Source organism: Bufo gargarizans, chromosome 7, assembly GCF_014858855.1.
Source record: "Bufo gargarizans isolate SCDJY-AF-19 chromosome 7, ASM1485885v1, whole genome shotgun sequence".
NCBI classification, from domain to species: Eukaryota; Metazoa; Chordata; class Amphibia; order Anura; family Bufonidae; genus Bufo; species Bufo gargarizans.
In genome coordinates, this window is record NC_058086.1 from 201573078 (window position 1) to 201590611 (window position 17534).

Genomic DNA, 17534 nt, shown 5'->3' on the forward strand with positions numbered 1-17534 from the left:
GGTGGAATATATATACTATAGGTAATTCACTTTAATGCAAAAAATGAACTGTAATTTTGTAGTAGACTTTACGTACCGGTGTGGTCTGTATTTTGAGATCAGAAAGCCGATCACGTTCCAAACAAGATGGTCATTCTGCCGACGTTACGCCCCCTGTCTTCTCTTCTGCCTTCCGGTCCAGAGCACATCACCACCATGGCCAATCAGTAGATGGTGCCGGAATCTATCCCCAAGTCATGGCTATGGACCCTCGGTCAAGAGCACATGACTGGGGGAAGGGTTCCGATTCCAGCTATGGAGGTGACACATTCTGGATATTTATTGTAGACCCCAAATTCCTTAAAAAACCTTTTCAGAACGTAGCCCCCAAGCAATCAGTCCCAGATCTTGATCCTAGAACCCCAGACAAAACAGCTGATTTTGCCAGGAGAATCTGTGGCCAACCACATTTCCCGCTGCAGGGGGAATATAGTGTGGCATGGGAGTCCTCCAGATAAATGTTCATGGTTGGAGTTGGTCAGAATGGGAGGCAATTGTACTGTGTCATCTTCTATGTCTGATGTCCAGTGTCCTAATAGAACATACGAACGGGAGTTTTCTTCATGATACAACCCCTTTAAATTAAATGAATCATTAAAAAAGTTTAACTTTAGCTGAGAAAGCTGTGTGACCGCCAATATGGCCACCCTAAGAGATCCCAGATTTCCCAAAGTCCTGAAAGGTAAATGATCCAATTTCATGCAGTCATACTGGAGCAGGAGGGGTATGGCTGCAGACCTCAGAAGAATTGCCATTCAGGGGGGTACTTTATGGTTGTGGGGGGGCCCCCCCCCCCCCCCCCAACTTTTTATATCCCGCAAGTTATTCTATTCAGCATATATGTTCAAGCGCATGAGATTGCAAATTGTCAAGATGGAAAGTCAATAATACTCCTATAGGTAAAGTTATTTCTGCTATGCCAGGTATGTGTGTCTGTGGGCCTGCAGCCTTGGATGTCAATCACCATGTCCGGCTCTGTGCAATATATGCAGCGCCTAGGCTTTGCAATTAAAATAACTGAAAAAGCTATCATGGCACGCCACCCCCCCCCCCCCCCCCCCCATAGTAGGCTGTAGTTACAGGTGTTTTCACTTAAAGCAGAACTCCCATAAATGTTGTGTAAAAACATACCGGCCAACATTTATAGACTGCCTTCTATTTACTTTTGTTTAAAGGCAGAGAACGTGACTTGCTTCACCCCATGCAACTAAAAAAGTGCAGCGTGCCACAGAAAAAAAAGTGCACAAGGATGTGGTCTATTGCAGGCTGTCTCAATAAGAGAAGGGCCCTCCCATAAAACTATTCCCAACCCTCCAGGCCAGAAGGCTCCTGCAAAGGGCCAGGGACTAGTGGCCATGCTCAGCTGAGGGCAAGGAAGGTCCATCTTGCTCTGGCTGCCACCCCAGGTGTTGGCCAAGAGCCAAAATCGAGGTCTGGCTTTTCCACAAAGGGAGAAGACAGGGGGTTTGCAGGCAGATGGCCACCCCAGACCTCAGGGGCTAGCCCATTAGGGCTCCGCAACCCTGAATGGTCCTAGTGACAAATAAACGTGGCAAGTGAACACACAGGGAAACACAAAAAATAAATATAAAGTAAATGTGTGCCATCACGGCCTGGACTTTCGACCTGAATTATAAAAATTATATCGGTCTATAAAAATCAGGGACAGGGATTTAGGACTGTGATAGGGCAGCAACCCAACCCTACAAAAAAGATTATACGACTGCTTTTGGGGTTTCCAGGAGATTTGCAACTACTCCAGGACGTCGCCTCTTTTTCCAGGACTCTACCAAATGTCCCAGGAGATTTGGCAAATGCATAAAAAGAGGTTTCCCAGTATTTTTATATAGATGACATATCCTCACTCTGTAGTGGAAGGAGCGGTGCCCCTGTTAAAGGGGCACAAATTGTCCAACCCCTGCCGATCTGATATTGATGGCCTATGTTAAAGGGGTTGTCCCTCAAAAAATATTCTACAGTTTTCAAACCAGCACCTGGATCTGAATACTTTTGTAATTGCGTGTATTTAAAAATTTAGCATAGCCACGAAGTTATTTAATAATATCTATATTCTAATCTATAGAATCTGCATAGCGCCACCCTGCTGTTTTTTTTTTCTTTTCTTATTTCTTTGTCTGGCTTGCTGAGATGGCCGCACATGCTCAGTTTCATCTTCCAGCTGCCTTCTGAGCTGTCATAGGGAGAAAGGTGCAGTAGAATGGACATGTCCCCTTAGCTGAAGCAGAAAGGACACTCCCCTTGAGCTGCCAGCTTGAAGTAAATCTAGCAGAGCAATTGGAGCAATGCATGTGAGGTACAGGGTTGGTTGCTCCTTTGTTAGAAAGAGATCATCCTGTACTATATGATGTCTGATTTTTATTTATTTTCTTTGCCCATCCAGTTATGTTGGCGTTGATGTGGGTTGATATCATTTGCATAAAATCCCTATGATAACACCGAGCCACCAGAGTACAAGGTAGACATTGTTGTCATAGGTATTTTGTGAGAAGACACTGTCATTAAATCGCAAAGATATCCTCTTATTAAAATCTGGTGGTAAGAATGTGGGGGAGATTTAAGAAAACGGTGATTGCCCATACCAACCAATCACAGCGCAGCTTTCATGTGTCAAGAGCTCTATCAGAAATGAAAGCTGTGCTGTGCTGAATCCCAGGAGGGAAACCTATTCCAGGGAGGCCCCCGCGTGCAATTATAATGAAACTATTATTGTCCTCTGACAGAGATATGATACTGAGAAGAGCAAGAGAATTGACACCCATTGAATATCAGGGCACAAGGCTGCTCTTCTTTCCTGATTTTGCTCGGCAAACTCAGGAAAAAAGAAGAAATTTCACAGAGATAAAGAAACGCCTGGCATCCAAGGAGATTAAATATTCTCTACAGTACCCAGCGAAACTGAGAGTGATTCACAATGGGACTCCCCTTTTCTTTGAGACACCGCAACAAGTGCTAGAGTGGATGGATCAAAAGGGCATCTGACATTGTGTACTTTCATTACCGGAGGGTTGGGAGGGGGGTGGGGCTAGAATGGGGGAGAACGGCCGGAGGTTAGAGATTCGCTGAATAGACCGGGCGAATCAACGGAGAAGGGGGGGGGGGGGAGGGAAGGGGGGGAAAGATTACCCACTTTGCAGGCAGGGTCTTTTCTTTTTTTTTTTTTTTTTTTTTTTTTTTTTTTGTTTGTAATTGATGTTTATTAGAATGGTATCCTGGAATGTCAGAGGGCTGGGGGAAAAGGCAAAAAGACAGGCTATTATGGATGCAGTAAAAAGATATCTCCCAGCAATCATCTGCATAGTAGAAACCCATCTAACTAAAGAAACCGTGTCTCGCCTGACAACGGGATGGTATTCCCAATCTTATCATTCTACTTTCAGCAGTTCTGCCAGGGGGGTTTCAGTTCTTATCCATAATTCTATAGATTTCACCCTTATAAAATCCCATATAGATGATCAGGGTAGATTCATCTTCCTTCATGGCGAGCTGTCTGGATGCAGCTATATCCTCGCTTTTTTTTATATACCCCCGCCATTTTCAATGTATCCACTGACCCAGTTGATGCTCTTTTCTGAAAGGAGACCAGAATCTCGGTTGATCTTGATGGGAGACTTTAATGCGGTCATGGACCCTAACAGAGATAGATTTTCATCAGATACAGAAAGGCGGAGGAATTCTTGTAACTCCCCGCTGTCTCAGTTTTGTTTGGAAGTAGGGCTGGTGGATATATGGGAACATCTTGGCGGAGGAAAGAGAGTGTATTCCTGTGTCAGCAGGGGCGGTAGAGCAATGTCTAGGATCGATTTAGCACTTACTAATGAGTGTAACTTGAGTAATATCCGCAAGATGCGATATGGAGTAAGAACAATTTCAGACCATTCGCCCGTTTTGATTGAGGTTTGCACTGGGGAGAACAAGGATATTAGGGGGCTGGGATTTAAGCTGAATCCATATTGGCTCACTATTATGGAAAATCATCAGGTTATTAAACTGCTGATTTCTTCCTTTTGGGAGGTGAATCTACCCTCTGCAAACATCAATATGGTATGGGATGCCTTGAAAGCATACTTGAGGGGGACCTTTATAAGTGAGATTGCTGCACTAAAGAGAACATTTAAAAGGAAGGAGGAGGAATTGGCTAAGACTGCGGCATCTACAACTGAGCGATTCATCAGGCAACCCACTGAGCACAACAGGGAAGAGATGCAGAAGGCCAGCTGCCTCCTGGAGAGTTGTGTAACAGAGAAGGCAAACCATAGGGTATTTTTTAAGGGGTTAAATTATTTTTCCGAGTCTGGACGACCGGGTAAGCTTCTAGCTAGAATAATCTCACAACAAGATAAGAAAAATCAATCTATTACCTTGATCCGGAATACAGAGGGGGAAATTATAACAGATTCAGAAGGAATCAGGAATACTTTTCTGTATTACTTTGCTCAGATATATAAACCCTCCTCTGGCTTGACATCTGAACTGGCGATGCGGTTCTTGGAGAAAATTCCACTCTGCACCTTAAATGAAGCTCAAATAAAATATCTGGAAGAGGAATTGTCTCTCTCAGAGCTGCAGGAGGCCCTTGGGTCTATTTCGGGGAACTCATCGCCAGGCTTGGATGGCCTGCCATACTGAGGTTTACCGTAAGTATAGTGATGTGATTCTTCCTCAGCTGCTCGAGGTTTTTTCCCAAGCAACACAGGGAGGGGGACTACCAAACTCCATGATGGAGGCTCTCATTGTCTTAATCTTAAAAAAGGATAAGGACCCGGCAGAATTGAGCTCTTATAGACCAATCTCCTTATTAAACACGGATGCTAAGATACTATCCAAAGCTCTGGCTAGAAGGCTGTCGCGGGTCATATCCACCATTATCCACCCAGATCAAAATGGCTTTATGCCAAAAAGGGGTACTCAGCATAACTTGCATAGATTATTTACGAATATTCAGTCCCCGGGAGGTGGTGCCCGCTCCATCCTGTCGTTGGACGCTACCAAAGCCTTCGACAGGGTGGAGTGGACTTTTCTCTGGGAGGTAATGAAGAAAATGCGTTTTGGACCAAAATTTATGGCAATGATTCAGCTGTTATACAATTCCCCAGTTGCTAGGATCAGGATTAATGGGACAGTGACAGAGAGTTTCATCCTGGGAAGAGGTACCCGTCAAGGCTGTCCCCTCTCCCCCCTGCTATTTAATATTTACATCGAACCTTTAGCAACTAGTATAAGGCAGGACTCAAAGGTGGCCGGCTTCGGCATAAATGGGGAGTATGATCGTGTTTCACTCTATGCAGATGACATCCTGGTTTTTATGCATCAAACAGACACTACTCTCCCTCGTATAATGGAGCTGATTGGTCTCTTCTCTGATCCATCCGGTCTGGAGATCAACTGGGATAAGACCGTCCTCCTTCCTATAGACGAGTTGCGTGGCGAATGGGATAATCAGTTGACGATCTCTGAGTCAATAAAATACCTGGGGATAACAGTTTCTGCCAAACCGCATGAATATCTACAATTAAATCTGATTCCGCTGTTGATGAAGGTGAGGGCTAAAATTAAGGTATGGCAAAAAATCCTGCTCTCTAGAGCGGACAGAATCTCATTAATAAAAATGGTAGTACTGCCCCAGGTTCTTTATATTCTGCGCAACTCGCCTGTATGGATTGCAGATAATTACTTTAGATTGATAGACCGGATGCTCAATGATTTAATATGGGGGAGGAAGCGTGTGAGACTAAAGGCACTCTATTTTTCTATGCCCTATGAGCGGGGAGGTCTCAACCTCCCCTATTTTAGGGGTTACTTTATGGCCTCCCAACTATGTCTTTTTAATGACTGGGAAAATAGCCCTTTCTGCAGTAGAGTGGTGAAAGACTCAGGATTCTCGGATTTCTTCACTGTATTGGAGTCTGATTATCTAGTAAACACACTGAGTGGGTACACACTGTTCTGCAAAATGGCTATGAGGACTTGGTTGGCCATAAGGAGATGGTGTGGAGTTAAGGCGTCACTTATTTGTACCCCATTGTGGCACAACTCTAAGCTCCTTAATTTAAATGACTTAAACTGCTGCCAGTATTGGAGGAACAAAAATGTTCAGTATCTACACCAAGTGGTCAGTGAGGGACAAATATTGCCCCTCATGGAACTAAAACAAAGGGCAAATTTAGGTGAGGTGGTTTGGTTTCCATATTTCCAACTGAGGTCAGCACTATCTTGCACGTCGGATAGCCAATTTTTTATTGATACCCCTTTATTTCTACACGATTTAATTTGTAAGAAAACTGTCACGAGAATTAAAATATCACATTGCTATAAACACTTAATGAATAACTTTTTTTCGGATGTTCTCTCTCCAGGACAGAGAGCCTGGTCTTCTTTACTTTCAGAGGTGGGTTCTCCAAGTTGGGAGAACATGGGGGATAGTTTAAAGTTGGTTTCACACAATTTTAATCACATTGTTGTACAATTTAATATTTTGCACAAAATTTATGTGACACCCACATGGTTATACAAAAGAGGCCTTAGGGCCTCTTCCGATTGCCCACGCTGCGGCGATCCCGGGGCAGATCATTTACACCTGTTCTGGGACTGCCCACGGTGAGCAGATACTGGAGCCTGGTCCAAAACAATCTGGCTCATAAACTTAACATCTCTATCCCTTTGTCACCCAGGATATGGGTCCTGGGAGACTTATCGGAGCTTAATTGCCAGCCTATAAAACGCCAACTGCTGATCAAGGTTATGTTTTTGGCTAGGCTCCTGATCACTAGATTATGGTTTTCCCCTTCTGCTCCAGAGTATAACAACTGGTTGGGCCTGGTCAAGAAAGTGAAAACTTATGAAAAAGATTCTGTACAAACAAAGAGGATCTTACTTGAAGTGGAAAAAACTCTGGAAAGATTGGAATAGGGTTAATTAATCAGAACCTTTTCCCCCCTAGGCTCTCTATGAAGGATTTTTTTTTTTTTTTTTTTTCTCTTCCTGCAAAGTGGGGTTGGGTGGGGGGTTGGTGAAGTGAAATTAATGTCACTCAATAGAACTGACGGGCTTATGAATTTTATAATATTGCAAAGTAATATGGATATAAAGTTTTGTATTACAACAATAAAGTATTTAAAAGGAAAAAAAAAAAAAAAAAAAAAAATGAAAGCTGTGCTGTGATTGGTTGCTATAGGCAACAAAGGCTTTTTTATTTCTTAGGCCTCAAAACTGCCATTGTTGCCCATAACAACCAATCAGAGATCAGCTTTCATTTTTCCAGCGTAGTTTAGGAAATAAAAGCTGTGCTGTGATTGGTTGCTATGGGCAACACAGACAGCTTTAACAGATGAGGCCCTTGTGTTTTGTAGGTTTGGCGGTCTTCCAGTAGCGTGGGTCTCTCGGCCACACTATGTCAGTATATTGCACTGGTGGGAAATATTATTTATGTACATGGTTATTAAGCTGTGCTTGATTCGTCAGCCAGTTCTCCTGAATGTGGGAATCACACTTGTGCTGTAGAGCAACTGACAGATTTATGATCCCCAGCCACTTCTGTGCTGGGGTCTGTAGAGAACAGGTGACCTGATGTGGTGGCTGCTACGAGCACAGCTCACTATCGGACATTTCGTCCCAGTTGTCTGTGCATCGTCACCATAGTCTTCTTTGGCCAGTCCCAGATCTTTGGTGACTATAGACTTGTATAGACAACTGCATGAACAGCAATTCCATAATGAGAACCATTTTATAAGAAATCCTTTACGAGCTGAAGGAGCAGTCCGATAATGAGATTTATGGAATCGCTATTTCTGCCTATAGAGGTGTAAGCTCCTTGGCTACAATGCAAAATCTGGGACAGCGACCCTCTCCCACCCACCATGTGCAATTGATAATTCGATTTCTTCTTAAGTGGAAGAAATTACTTTATCCTGGGACTCCTGTTCTCCTGATCGGTGGGGGTCACAGAGGGTCCCATAGATTATGCCCTATCCTATGGATAACCTGATATGACCAGAATGCCCCTTAAAGTGCGTGGATTTTACCACCCCTCAAAAACCAACAGGGGCAAGTAGAGAGTGGACATGCTGCACGCTGCTTCGGTCCAGTAGATGGCACTGTGTGAGGGCATTACTGCCTGTCGTCCTGCTGCTGACCAGTTAGGGCTGTGATTAGGGGGAATAAGTGGGGGGACGGGGGGTGGACAACCAAGGCATATGCTCCAGGAGCTGAGCGCCAGGAGGGCAGCAACAAGTTGATTTGCATTGGGCAGTGTATTTAGATTCAGGGCTAGGGCAGCAAACTGAACCTTTGCTCTGACTGAAGGAAAGCTGAGCTACGGCTGACACCGATCTGCCAAGGTCATTGAGATAGGCAGCAATACCTTTACACCGCTCCACCTACGTGACTGACACAGCGAGTAGGTGGAATCCCTACGTAACCCGCCACTCACTTTCATAGTTCAGATTGCTGTAGGGCAGGCATGCTCAACCTGCGGCCCTCCAGCTGTTGCAAAACTACAACTCCCAGCATGCCTGACCAGTCTACAGCTATCAGCCTACAGCAGGGCATGGTGGGAGTTGTAGTTTTACAGCAGTTGGAGGGCCGCAGGTTGAGCATCCCTGCTGTAGTGGACTCACTCACTAGAATAACCCTTTATGGACCTCTTCTATGCAATTCACGCATGGAGTGGGGTGGGAGTCATTTATCATTTAAAGGGGTTATCTAATCCTATATAAAGCCCCCCAACTCTGAATATACTGACCTGGGTCTCCGCCCCCTGCGCCGCTCCTGGTCCCCACACCGCCGCTACTGCTTCTCCCCGTGCCCGGAAGAAAACATCCGGTGTCGGGGGGAGAGGAGCAGCCAACGGCAGGCTGGGACGGGGATGAGCCTCACTAGCATCACCCACGATGCTAGGGAGGCTCATCCCCGTCCCCGCCTGCCAGGTGTTTGTGCTGGCACCAAATTTGAGTTGTGCACCTTAATAATAAATGTGGCGTGAGTGTAATGTAGTTTACACCTTTAGGGTCCATTCACACGTCCGAGTGTATTGCGGATCCGCAATACACCCAGCCGGCACCCCCCATAGAACCTTCCTATTCTTGTCTGCAATTGCGGACAAGAATAGGACATGTTCTATTTTTTAGCGGAGCCGCGTCCCGGAAGTTCGGGGCCGCGCTCCGGAAATGCGGATGCGGAAAGCACATAGTGTGCTCTCCGCATCGATTCCTGCCCCATTGAGAATGAATGGGTCCGCACCCGTTCCCGATATTGCGGAACGGATGCGGACCCATTTGCGGACGTGTGAATGGACCCTTATGTGTAAAATGATACCAGGGGGTTGCATGGCGTAGGTTGCAACTTTTTTTGAGCTATAATCCAGTCCTAATCTCACTTTTAGCTCTTTTTACTCACTAACTTTTTATGTGCATTTGCCAAGTGATATTCACTAGGGACTCAATGTGTGTGAAAACAGTGTTACTGTGTAATATCCCTTTAAACCTCATTTCCAATAATAGCATCTGGTGGGGGGGGGGGGGATTCATACCGGGTTTTCTCATATCAGGCCGGCACACAGTGAGCACACTGACCACATTGTCTGTCCCCCTTCACATTCAGACACACACAGCTTGGATTTCCGGACAGATAACAGCTGTATTTTGCCATAGTGCACTTGTCGTCCTGGAGCGAGTGATCTGCTGTGGTGTGATATGTAACCATATCCACATTGTACGCACACTCCAGATTATCAGTCCTGGGGAGGGGGTGACTAATTGCAGCAACGTGCCCAGAATCGTATGTGTAGCGGTCTATGTCGCTGCATCATATCCTCAGGATTGGTAACCAGTGACCCGTTTTTCTGTTCTGACGTCTTATTGAATAAGAAATGATGTGAGATTTTCTTATGTTTACCACTGCGCCCCTGTCACCTTAACCCCTTTAACTAAGCTAAAGTGCGCATCATAAGAGCAGGAAAATATCTTTCTGTTGCCCCGTTTTTACATTAGTTCCAACTTTCTGAACACCCTCTTAAAAGAGTTCTACGGAATAGAGAATAAGTCACCCCAAAACAGCGCCACATCTGTCCATGGGTCCGTTTTGGTATTGCAGCTCAACCCTATTGAAGTAAATGGGGCTGAACTGCAATACCACATACAACCTGTGGGTAGATGTGGTGCTGTTTTGGGTAAATGGTTCTCTAATCCTGCAGATCCCCTTTAGGGGGCTCTGTTTTTGGAATAAAGCAGCCACGCTTGTCTTATCGTGGACAACCCTTTTAAATGGGTCGTCTCATAGATAATATTCTACACTTTTGAAACCAGCACCTGGATCTGAATAATTTTATAATTGCACATAATTAAAATTTGGTATATTCACTGTTATTCAATAAAATCTGTCCGTGGTGCGCCATCTATTGTTTGTCCTTTTCCCTATTTATCTGTCCACCTTGGTTACATGGTGAGGTGGTCACACATGCTCAGTTCCATCCTTCAGCTGCCACCAGCCATATCTACTGTTAAAAGTTGTGAAAGTTACAGGGAAAGAAAGGACACACATCCCTGAGCTGTAATAGAGAGAGCTGTAGCAGAAAGGACACGCCACCTGAACTGTTATAGGAAGAGAGCTGCAGCAGAAAGGCCAGCTGCCAGCTATGAGGTACAGGGCTGGTTCTAGCATTGTCAGAGATTGTCATCTACAATTTGTGGTCTGATTTTCATGTTTTTACTTTAATAATGGGATAACCCCCTTTATGGGTCCATTCACATGTCCGCAGTGTATTGCAGATCCGCAATACACCCGGCCAGCACCCCCCATAGAACTGCCTATTCTTGTCCGCAATTGCGGACAAGAATAGAACATATTCTATTTTTTTGTGGAGCCGTGGCCCAGAAGTTCGGGGCTGAAGCCCGGAAGTTCAGGGCCGCGCTCCGGAAATGCAGGGAGCACATAGTGTGCTCTCTGCATCTCTTCTGGCCCCATAGAGAATGAATGGGTCCGCACCTGTTCCCGATATTGCGGAACGGATGCGGACCCATTTGCAGACGTGTGAATAGACCCTTAGGCCTCTTGCACACAAATGTTTTTTTTTTTCCGTTTACGTTCCGTTTTTCGCGTTCCTGTATACAGACTGTATACGGAACCATTCATTTCAATAGATCCGCAAAAAAAAACAATGGAAGGTACTCCATATGCATTCCGTTTCCGTATTTCCGTTCCATTGAAAGATAGAACATGTCCTATTATTGTCCGCATAACGGACAAGGATAGTACTGGTCTATCAGGGGCCAGCTGTTCCGTTCCGCAGAAAACGGAATTCACATGGACGTCATCAGTATTTTTTTGCGGATCCGTTTTTTTGCGGACCGCAAAATACAGAGAGAGCCATACGGTCGTGTGCAAGAGGCCTCAGACAGATGTTCTAAGGAGTTAAGGAGCTGGAGTTTACTTCTTTTGACCCTCTGGCACCTTGGGAGCCATGAAGCTTTGGGCACACTAAGTAGACACTAGTGACAAGGTGCCATCTAGCTGGTTCTGACGGGGTGAGGTTCGGTGGTGCTGGACATCGGAGGAGCGGGCAGTGAGATATCGGTCTCTGAACACATTTTCTGTTAGTCTTGATTGACATCTGAGTTCTCCATCAGATATTGAGGTTTTGTGCAGATATATTTTGCAAAAAAACCTCTAAAATACACACACTATAGCAGTGCGAGGATTAGCATGGTAGCTGCAAGAAAAGCAAAATGTTTCTTCTCCTGTCAAAAAGAAAACTGCAGACGAAATAGGGGAAGTGTGGGGATTTCTTCTTTTCTTTCTTGCTGCCGTAACTTCTTTGCTATTTTTGTCATGATTGCGTGGACCAGGCGTGATCCACGTGAACCTTCCTGCGTTCTAAAGGCCACACTAAAAGGGGAAAAATGACTGTGCAGAAGTCATGTGCTGGTCAACGTTAGTGCCGCTATTGACATAAAGCCTCAACCCCTCCCCTGACTTCTATGGCTGGCCATACATGGCCAAATGGTAAATCCAGTAGACGAACGCATCAGATCCTGTAGGGAGACATTGGGCTTAAAGGGGTTGGCTCATATCAGACTTTGATGGCATATCGCTAGGATAGGTGTGGATTTTACCTCTGGGACCCACTCCTATCTCCAGAACGGGGACCCCTGAAGTGAAGGGGATCACTTATTCTCTGAAGTCCCATAGTGGTGAATGGAGGGTGGCTGAGCTTGCACTCTGGGGGCCTATTCTGGAGATAGGTGAGGGTCCCACTCCCACACCTATCTGACATTGATGGCACATTGCTAAGAAATGCCATCGATTTCTGACCCCTTTAACTTCCCATTGAAAACCTGCTCCCTAATCGAAGCTCTTCCCCTTTTTCACATATGGGAGATGAAGGCTGAATTATGTGAACCCATCCTTTAAGACCTCATGCACATGGACGTTTCTCAGCCGCTCCGTGCATTGGGGACCGCAGTTTGCAGTCCCCAATGCACGGGCACTATCCATGCAGCTGCCGCAACAGATCCAGACCTATTCAACTTGAATGGGTCCGTGATCCGTCTGCACCACAAAAATATTGAACAAGATCTATTTTTTTGTGGTGCGGAGGCAAAAAGGGTTCCGTGCCTCCGCACCGCACCGCACCTTCGGAATGCGGACCTATTTAAGTGAATGGCTCCGCATCCATGATGAGGTGAGCACACAGCCGGTGCCCGCATATTGCGGACTGGCTATTTGCGGGCCAATTTGTAACCAGGAAATTCTCGGGTAAACCAAGCACAATGTCTTGTAGGGTTAGCTCAGCTGAATGTAATGATCTGTTGCTTCAATCTGGAGAAAATGTACTTTTAATCCATATGCAAATGAGCAGTTAAGTGCACCTAGGGCGGGCCCAAGCCACTCTGTGCACCTTTTGCTTCTCCTGCTTCCTCTGCCAGTTCCTCCTTCTCCTTCTTGATTGACAGGGTCAGGAGATGACTATGCAGGAACCTGGCCCTGTCCATCAAGAGTTTATCTCACATGGGAACAGGGGATTGGGCATGATGAAATCCAGCATGCCCGATCCTTATTGCCCCAGCATCTACGATAAGGGGAGAGCTGGGACATCGCAATACACATGCACCTGATGGTGAAGGTGAACATGGTTAACCCTACGAGTGGAGGAAAAGCCAGGGAAAGGAGGATCTAACACATAAAACATCGGTCGTATTGGAGGACAAACCTCCCTGACCTAAGGGATACAACAGTTGTGCAAACCTTTTGGTCCCTGCGCACATCTGGGTTTGCTAGTCTCGGACATACTGGGAATGTGAAACGTTTGTTCACTGGGATCCAGTTACAAATGCAGATGAGGGAATCATGTGTCAGTGTATTGTTTAATGGGAGAAGTAATGATGGTGCCCATCTGGGAATACGCCCAGTGCTGATGTAAGCCCTGGGACCCGAATTAGACAGGCATGGTATCTGTAGTGCTCTTAGCTGGTACATGTGGTGAAGCGCTTGGGTGCACTGGTATTGTATCTATTCTATATATTGGCCCCTTCCGGGTGTAAATATGGATTCTATATATATAAATGTACTGTGAGCACCCCTGAGACTTGTAATCTGTGTTAGAGGCAAAGGGCACCTATTCAATTTAATGGGTATCCGTGGCATCTAATGGCGTCATCCCCTGTGGTCCTTTAGGACTGGATCGGCTCCTGCAGGGGCTTGTCGCCCAGTTTACCCAGACCCCTGAATGACAAATTACTTCTCCGCTTCTGCTTCATTACTAAGCAAATCAGAAAAAGCTGGGCGACTGGCCGGATCTGTAATTGCAGCCTTGTCACCCAGCTTTCCCAGGAACAGGTATACAGCTGAATAGAATTTGAGTTTTGATACTGAAAGCAATTTATTGACTTGGGGCTCATGCACACGAACGTATTTTCTTTCCGTGTCAGTTCCGGTATTTTTTGTGGACCGTATGCAGCACCATTAATTTCAATGGGTCCGCCAAAAAAAAAATGAAAGTTACTCCACGTGCAGTCTGTTTCCGTGTGTCCGTATTTTCATTCAGCAAAAAAAAATAGAACCTGTCCTATTATTATCCGAATTATGGACAAGGATAATACTGTTCTATTAGGCTGTTCCGTTCCGCAAAATACGGAATGCACACGGAGGTCATCTGTATCGTGTGCATGAGCCCTTATAATGATCTGTGATGGTTTTATCTGGGGGTCAGTGCTCATAAGCAGCGACAAACGATATAAGGCTGTTCCATTAACCCCTTCCCTTTTAAATTATTATTATTATTATTTTAACCCCTTTCTTACCAAGTCCTGTGACTCTCGGTTTCGCTATGAGTCACGTGACCCGGCGAGCCTCTCTGGTGGTCACGGAGCGTTAGGGAATGACCTCATAGTCGATGTCAAAGGGAAATTGAATCATATGTTCTTATTTTGAGGGATCTGAACTGTCCTGACGCGTTTGTCGCATCCATTCCGCAGGGTTCCCGGCTTTTTTAAATTTTTTATTAATCATTACCAGGGAATATCATGCAGTGACAATCGTGTAGTCATGACTCCTGTATAACACTTTATAGCCTGGGAAGATTCTCTGCGTCTGGAATGTGTGTGCGATTAGTCATTCTGTATATACAGAGGAAGCGACTTGCGAAACGTGCGTTAGGGTCTGAGCCACATTGCTCTGTATAATAATCTTTTCATGTATTCCCTGATGTTTTTTTAATCCGGATGCAGTACGTTTTTTGTTTTTACTGATGGTTGATAGGAGATGTAGATTGTTATTCTTCAGAAAAATAATGGTGATGTGAACTCTCCCTGAGGCCTCTTGCACACGGCGGATCCGCAATACACGGGCACCGGCCTGTGTGCACTCTGTTTAATGGATGCGGACTCATTCACTTGAATGGGTCCGCAGTCACGGAGATGCAGAACGATAGCACGGATTAGAACCCCACGGAAGCACTACAGAGTGCTTCCGTGGTGTATCTGTCCGTGCCTCCGCACCGCAAAAAAAGGGACGTATCACGGACCAATTCAAGCAGAATGGGTCTCGATCCGTCCCGGCAGCTGAACGGACATTGCCCGTGCATTGGGGACCGCAAATTGCGGTCCCCAATGCGCGGAACGGATACACAACGTTCGTTTGCAAGCGGCCTTATGCTGGTCAAGAACACTAATGCAGCCAAACCCAATTACAGCAGGATCGCTGACCTGTTCTAATGGGCCTTTTCACTCTCCCCCAAAAGCAGAAGTTGGAGGGTGGGGGGGTTCGATTACCGTAGGATCTTATAATAATCTAATGTCCAGGTGAAGGCGGCATTAGGAGCAAACACGAATCTGTCACAAAACAACTCAGCATGGCCCTGTACGTCATTGAAGATCTGGCTACAGTAATGTCCCACATTACAGCACCTATATGGCGACATGCATAGATATTTGGCGGTTTCCGTATAGTGTCCAAAAGGAAAATGACTTCAATAATATGACATACAGAGAACATTTTTATTCTCTCCAGCGCCATATGAATCTGGTAGGGGATAAAATTATTTTCAAAAATTCTAATAATGTTATAACAAATATATTTTTGGGTTAAAAACCACAGGCAGAAGCTGCAGGCTGCCTGATTAGGAGTAGAAGAGAAGAGGCTCTCCCAGTGCTTCCTGAGACACTGACATGTGTATGTAAATGTGTCAGACAGGAGTGGTTGTTCCTGATACAAGCCGTGACGTTGCTGTGTTGTGTCACTAGTGGGATGGTCAGGGCTGGGAAACTGGAGTTTCACCTTTTCAGTATCACAGAGGGAGAGTCAAGAGTTACAGGGCGAGCGCCGCAGCCCCTCTGAACAGCTGCGGATCACCACTCATCATGGGGAACCTAGCACAGGGGGAGAAAGTACAGTAGGTAAGTCATGGATGATCTGCTGGGGCAACCACAGGGCCGGCCTAGACATTTGCTCAGATGCAGCTGTTGGCGGAGAGGTGCTGGGACTGCAACTTTTTTCTTTTTTTACTTACAAGAATGAACCCGGTCTGTCAAGTCTTCCTAAAGGATGGTGAATCTTCTGTTATACGTTCTTTTGCGGAAATGCGAAATATGGCGTGTTGACGTTTTCATTTTATTGTATTGATCTGAGTTGGTGGACTTTTTGAATTTTTCATTTTTGTGGATTCTCGTCATTAAACTGTTCATTTTCTTGTGGATTTTTTATTTTTTTTACTATATTGCTACAGATTTTGTGGAATTTTTGAAATATAGTGGATTTTTTTGAACATTATTCTAAGTTCCTGATCTTTTTTTTTTGTAGAGGTATTGATTGCTATATTCTATTTTTCTTTTATGTTGTATTTATTTATTTTTTATTTTTCCGTGGATTTTATAGTCTGCGTCGCAGGTATTAGTGCTTCATTAGTATTACAAATTGTATATGATATTATAGCAGTCACTACCATTTATGTTTGTCAAGTCCGTTTTTACTCCTGTTGACTGTAAATATACAACTACTAATTTAAGAACGCAGTCATTAGAGTATCAGCTCTTTAGCCAAATTCTTCTACTGTCTAGGATAGACTAATAAACCCTCTGTTAAAGAACTACAACCCTAATCATGGGCTGCCAACACGACTCCAGTGTAGGACGCTTGTATTGATCTAGAGCCACCCTGCAGTGAACACTTCATTCTGGGCTCCCATTTCAAGGCCATGCAAAGCCGAGTGTTTGGAGAGGATTTTGCTTTTGGCCAAAGTGTATTTAATGGGTATTATATAACAGAGGAGCAGCGCGTTTGATGTGTTTCTTTGTATCGTATGGTCAAAGGTGTTATGTGTATTGTATAGTGTGCAGATAGATAAGTAGATTGGGGCAGACACAAAAAGCAGGGGGCCCCCCTTGTTCTCTAATATTTCATCACAGAGCAGCGCCCCATTAAGTTTGTTTAAAGGGGTAAGCCCCAGAATGTTAGCTATCCACAGGAATAAATAAGTGCCTGATCCGTGGGGACTTAACACTGTACTTAGCTATCTTTGGCAGTCCCATAGACTTTCATTGGAGAAGCAGCACGCATGCCTGACCGCCACACCATTCAAACAGAGGACACAGGACCACCATTCTCATGATTGATGGGCGTCCCCCACCGATCAAATACTTATCACATCCTGTGAGCAGGTTATCTGTAGGTTGTCATTCTGTGACATCCCCTATAACAATCCACTAGTAATTATGAGCTTTGAAAGTCATTACTTCAGCCCCTTGAATGTAATCTAATAGACTGCTCATTAAGGGTGCAGTCAGCCCTCTTATCCACATATGATACGCCTGTGCCTGAGATAGATAGATAATCAATAGATAGATAGATATGAGATAGATGGACAGATAGTAGATAGATAGATAATCGATAGATAGATATGAGATAGAAGGACAGATAGTAGATAAGATTAGATAGATAATCTCCGTGCCTTTAACTGGCCATACACTGGACCTTCAGCCGAGCATGCA

The 17534-nt window shown here is 45.0% G+C and overlaps 1 protein-coding gene across 2 annotated transcripts in view; it reads left to right on the plus strand.

Moving 5' to 3' along the window:
- The window catches only part of FRMD4B (FERM domain containing 4B), a 211638-nt gene that overhangs the window by 182186 nt on the left and 11918 nt on the right, over positions 1 to 17534 (plus strand). The gene's annotated exons all lie outside the window — the stretch shown is intronic.